Here is a 6,074-nt window from a genome sequence, read left to right as displayed (position 1 = left end):
GCAGGGGATCAAATACTTTTTTCCCCCACTGTATAAATACTTTTCCGCACGCCCCCTCCCCCGCTGAAGATCCGCAGGTGAAGAAGCCGGCTGAGGAGATCCTGGACTGGCGTGGTTACACGTGGTCTGCGGTTGTGAGGCCGGTTGGGATGTACTGCCAAATTCTCTAAAACAACTTTGGAGGCGGCATATGGTAGAGAAATGAACATTCAATTATCTGGCAACAGCTCTGGTGGACATTCCCGCAGTCAGCATGCTGACTGTGGCATTTCTTTATGTGTTGTGTGACAAAACTGCACATTTTAGTGGCCTGTTATTGCCCCCAGCACAAGGTGCACCTGTGTAATGACCATGCTGTTTAATCAGCTTCTTGATATGCCACACCTGTCAGGTGACTGGACAATCTTGACAAAGGATAAAATGCTCACTAACAGGGATGGAAACATTTGTGGACAACATTTGAGAGAAATAGGCTTTTTGTGCGTATGGAACATTTACTGGGATATTTTATTTCAGCTCATTAAACGTTTTTTGATAATTATATCACAATCTATCTATCTAGTCATTATCCTAAACCTGGTATAGGCTACTGAATATTCAGGCTGGGATTCAATAGGCTACTTAATATAATATGATAATAAGACTGCATTCACAATGAATGTTCAGTTCAATCATAAGTTACCTTTAAAATGGCACATAGCTGACAAAGTGCTGGGATTGAATCCTGGTCTCAGTCTCATGCTTGGTTTGAGTAGGACTCAGAAACCCATTTCCACCAGATAAAAGAAAGATAGTAATACTATGGATGCATTAGGGGTACATGTCTTGTTAAAGTTAGACACCAGGAGGTATTAAATCCATGGCATGATGTCATGTCTGGATCCTGCACACTACTGGCTGGTGGCTGGAATTCTCCTAGAATGTAGAACTCTAGCTGGTGTTCTCTAGAACTGTACTCTCATTCTGTTCCTCTGTGTGTTCTGCTGTCCAGTCATTCCAAAATAGCATCTTTACTGTCTGTTGAGATGATCCCTGTAGCTGCTTTGCTTTAACTTTAATGATATCAAACCAATTAAATCATCACACTAATGAACAAGGTCGTCTGTGTATTTATTAACGTTCATAAAACAAAACTTAAGACACAAACACACACAAATATACATGAGAACAATCAGTATAGATTGATTTGTGTTATTTATCAAGACATACTGTATTTCTATTTTCATTCAGGTAGGTCTAATTGTAGTGTTACGACTTGGTCATCCACACGTTTCTTTTCAGATCCCAATACCACCCTTGTGTAGCCGTTGGATGTAAATACACAGCCCTGGTAGCTCGCCAGGTCCCATTACAAACTATTAATCCACTTTCCACATTTTCCAGCTCTTGTACTTTCTGCATTTATAAACACAGTGCAGAGAATCTCTGGTCGCGAAGTTCACCTCCTTCACATAGAGCAAAGTTCACCTTCATATTCCAATACAAAACAAACAGTGATCAGCTCAAATTAAAAACATTTCTCGTTCTGACCCAGAACCAATGCCATATGTCACGTACATGTCTTCAGGTTCCTGGAACCGAGTATTAGCCCTCTCCCTTCCAAGGGCATAGTCTGTTTAGTACCTTTTTAGGAAAGAAAAAAATAAGAAAAACATTTTGAATCAGAAGATAATATTGCAGCTTATAATCAGTTGGAATACCAGGTTCACATCTTACGTCATACTTTTTTGCCATCTAGTTTAATATATTTTTTATGTAATCTATGGCATTATTTAGGATCCTTAAGACAAGCTTCTACTATACTAAATAAAACAAATGATTAGAATAACAGTGTGGTTTCACATAAAACTATTTTGGAAATAGTGTGCCTTTAAAACGGAAGCAAACAGAACAAAACGTGGAGGGACATACCTGAATTTATCCCAATAGAAACTCTCATTTTTGAACTGTGTTCTTCCATTTAGTTCTTAAACGTTAAACGGTTTCCGTAATGAATATGCCCCTGCTCTCTCTGTGAATCATTCACCATCCCTCCCTGCTTTGCTTTCACCTCTCACACAGTCTCCCTCCTATCTCTTTATTGCGTGTGTATCGTGAACAATATTTTTCTGAGCAACAATAGTAGAATCGGCGGTTCGGATTCCAAAGAAGAGTTACCCATTGAAACTGATGCAAACGGATATAAATTGTGGAATCATGCCACAATTGGACAATATAATCAGTCCCTCCAGCTTTCCGAGATCGCATAATTCAACGCAAAATCAACCAATCAGCGCATATTATGCAAGAGCTCGCAATTTTGACCAATCCCCGCACTTTTAGTGCATAAAAGGGTCCAATCAAAATTTGTTGTAATTTGTAAAACTGAGCACATATGTAAAAACTGAGCACATATGACTTTTTATTGATTTATATGAAATTAACGTGAAAAGAAACATCCAAAATGTATCTCAGAATTTTGGAAAAGTTGCCGCAAAATCAACCTTTTTTGACCACAGAAATCACAAAAACTGCTGCGAAATCCTGGAGGGACTGTATAATGCTAAACAAGTTTGGAATATGTTAAATAAATTCAACAAAAGACAATAATTTGTTAATTGGACACTACAAAAAAATCTGTTGAAATTGCACTGCGGATATATAGTCTTCAGGACTGCAACATACCTTCAATGTACAGCCTTATGGATCTTGGATTCATGACATGGGGTACAAGCCTAGTTATTGACACCCACAGATTACAATTCTAAAGCGCTTACACAAATATTAGCATCGTAGCTCTTATTGCGGGACTTTAACTGTGGGAAATCACCTCACAATTCAGCCTATAGTGCCTATTGAACGTTCATATTGCAATGTACAGGGCTCCAGAGTGGCGCAGCGGTCTAAGGCACTGCATCTCAGTGCAAGAGGCGTCACTAAAGTCCCTGGTTCAAATGCAGGCTGTATCACATCCGGACATGATTGGGAGTCCCATAGGGCGGTGCACAATTGGCCCAGTGTTGTCAGGTTTGGCCGGGGTAGGCTGTCATTGAAAATAAGAATTTGTTCTTAACTGACTTGCCTGTTTAAATATCTATATTTTTAAAGAAACTTATGGAATTGTGAGGGGATTTCCCACAGATTACAATTCTAAAGAGTTTACACAAATATTAGCGTCACAGCTCTTTTTGCAGGACTTTAACTGTGGGAAATCACCTCACAATTCAGACTAAAGTGCCTATTGAACATTCATATTTTAATGTACAGCCTTACCTATGGAATTGTGAAGTGATTTCCCATAGTTAAAGTCCTGCAATAAGAGCTACGATGCTAATACTTGTGTAAACTCTTCACATTTAATGGACCCAAGATACAGAGGAACGCTGTACAGTAAAATAGAAGTATGCCCCAATGCAATTCTGAAGTGTAATACAGCCACCGTGCGACTTTAACTATTTTTTTGTGTCAAATGAACGTATTTTATTTTGTTTAATTCGTATAACAACATTCTAACCTTGTCATTAAAAACTGTAACATCTTATTCTATACGGAGTAGTGGCTGAACGACGACAACATCAACATACAGCTGGCTGGTTAAACAATGTATTGGCAGGACAGAAGAGCGGCGTCAGGTATGTATTTTTGTAAACAACAGCTGGTGCACGATATCTAAGGAAGTCTCGAGCTATTGCTTGCCTGAGGTAGAGTATCTCATGATAAGCTGTAGACCACACTACCTACTGAGATAGTTTTCATCTGTATTCTTTATAGCTGTTTACATACCACCACAGTCAGAGGCTGGCACTAAAACCGCATTGAATGAGCTGGTCAGATGTGGCAGGGCTTGCAAACTATTACAGACTACAAAGAGAAGCAGAGCCAAGAGCTGCCCACTGACACAAGCCTACCAGACAATCTAAATTACTTCTATGCTCTCTTCGAGGCAAGTAACACTGACACATGCATGAGAGCATCAGCTGTTCTGGACGACTGTGTGATCACGCTCTCTGCATCCGATGTGAGTAAGACCTTTAAACAGGTCAACATTCACAAGGCCGCAGGCCCAGGGATTAAAAGAATGTGTACTATGAGCATGCACTGACCAAATGGTAAGTTTCTTCACTGACATTTACAACCTCTCCCTGTCTGAGTCTGTAATACCAACATGTTTCAAGCAGACCACCATATGCCCTGTGCCCAACAACACTAAGGTAACCTGCCTAAATGACTACCGACCCGTAGCACTCACATCTGTAGCCATGAAGTGCTTTGAAAGGCTACTTCATGGCTCACATCAATACAATTATCCCAGAAACCCTAGACCCACTCCGATTTGCATACCGCCTCAACATATCCACAGATGATGCAATATTTATTGCACTCCACACTGCCCTTTCAAACCTGGACAAAAGGAACACCTATGTGAAAATGCTATTCATTGACCTCAGCTCAGCATTCAACACCATAGTGACCTCAAAGCTCATCAATAAGTTTGCTGGGACTAAACACCTCCCTCTGCAAATGGATCCTGGACTTCCTGACGGGCCTCCCCCAGGTTGTAAGGGTAGGTAACTACACATCCGTCACGCTGATCCTCAACACGGGGGCCACTCAGGGGTGCGTGCTCAGTCCCCTCCTGTACTCCCTGTTCACTCATGAATGCACATCCATGCATGACTCTAACACCATCATTAAGTTTTCTGATGACACAACAGTGGTAGGCCTGATCAATGACAATGACAAGACAGCCTATAGGGAGGAGGTCAGAGACCTGGCCATGTGGTGCCAGGAGAACAACCTCTCCCTCAACGTGATCAACACAAAGGAGATGATTGTGGACTACAGAAAAAGGATGACCGATCACGCCCCATTCTCATCGATGGGGCTGCAGGTTGAGAGCTTCAAGTTCCTTGGTGTCCACATCACCAACAAACTAACATGGTCCAAGCACACACACCAAGACAGTCATGGAGAGGGCACGACAAATCCTATTCTCCCTCAGGAGACGGAAAAGATTTGGCATGGGTCCTCAGATCCTCAAAAGGTTCTACAGCTGCACCATCGAGAGCATCTTGACTGGTTGCATCACTGCCTGGTATGGCAACTGTCACGTCCTGACCAGTAAAAGGGTTATTTGTTATTGTAGTTTGGTCAGGACGTGGCAGAGGGTATTTGTTTCATGTGGTTCGGGGTGGTGGTTTATTTAGTAGGGCGTTTGATTTATTATTTCCGGGTTTTTGGGTAATGTTCTATGTTTGTATTTCTATGTGGTCTCTGGTCTTTTGTATTTCTATGTCTGGTTTATTGGGGTTGGACTCTCAATTGGAGGCAGGTGTTTTCTCGTTGCCTCTGATTGGGAGTCCTATATATGGGTATGTGTTTGGTTTAGTGTTTGTGGGAGATTGTTTCTTGTTTTGCTGAGTGTGCTTGACAAGACTGTTTTGTTGTTTGTGAGTTTTTTTGTTATTTTGGTGTTCACTTTATTTTCAAATAAATTCAAGATGAGCATCCACATTCCTGCTGCGTTTTGGTCCTCCATTCCCGATGACAACCGTTACAGAATCTCCCACCACAAACAGACCAAGCAGCGGAGGAAGGAGCAACAGGTGGACTTTGAGGAGCAAAGGGAATTTGAGTTGGACCAACGAGAGAAATGGACGTGGGAGCAGATTCTGGCCGGAGAGGGCCCATGGAGGAAGTCTAGTGAGGACCGGGAGCAGCCCCAATAATTTTTTTTGGGGGGGGCACATGGGTAGTTTGGCTGGGCAAGGAGTGAGCCCCAGGCCAAATCCTGTACCTTTTCTGGGCAACCAGTGAATGGACAGGTCCTGTGCTACGGGGTAATGGGTACTGTGGCGAGGCCAAGTTTTTTAAGGCCAGTACGCGCAATACCAGTGCCCCGCATTTGCCAGGGGGAAGTGGGCATCCAGCCAGTAATAGCGATGCCAGTTCTGCACTCGAGACCGCCAGTACGCCTCTACGGTCCAGTGCGTCAGCCCTGTCCGACCCGTCCTGTTCCCGCTCCCCGCACTAGCCCTGAGGTGCGTGTTCCCAGGCTGATACCTCCAGTACCAGCACCACGCATCAGGCTTTCA

General features: G+C 42.7%; 1 long non-coding RNA gene across 1 annotated transcript; it reads right to left on the bottom strand.

Annotated features, from left to right (window-relative positions):
* Nucleotides 1-1,093: 1,093 nt before the first annotated feature.
* On the bottom strand, nucleotides 1,094-2,164 carry LOC123731871 (uncharacterized). Its single transcript, XR_006762894.1, has 2 exons — nucleotides 1,912-2,164; nucleotides 1,094-1,623 (listed from the first exon to the last, which is right to left on the bottom strand). It is a non-coding gene; the product is annotated as an uncharacterized lncRNA (long non-coding RNA).
* Between the last annotated feature and the right edge of the window lie 3,910 nt (nucleotides 2,165-6,074).

The sequence above is a fragment of the Salmo salar genome, chromosome ssa02 (genome assembly GCF_905237065.1).
Source record: "Salmo salar chromosome ssa02, Ssal_v3.1, whole genome shotgun sequence".
Taxonomy (NCBI): Eukaryota; Metazoa; Chordata; class Actinopteri; order Salmoniformes; family Salmonidae; genus Salmo; species Salmo salar.
This window is presented reverse-complemented; position numbering and strand designations above follow the sequence as displayed.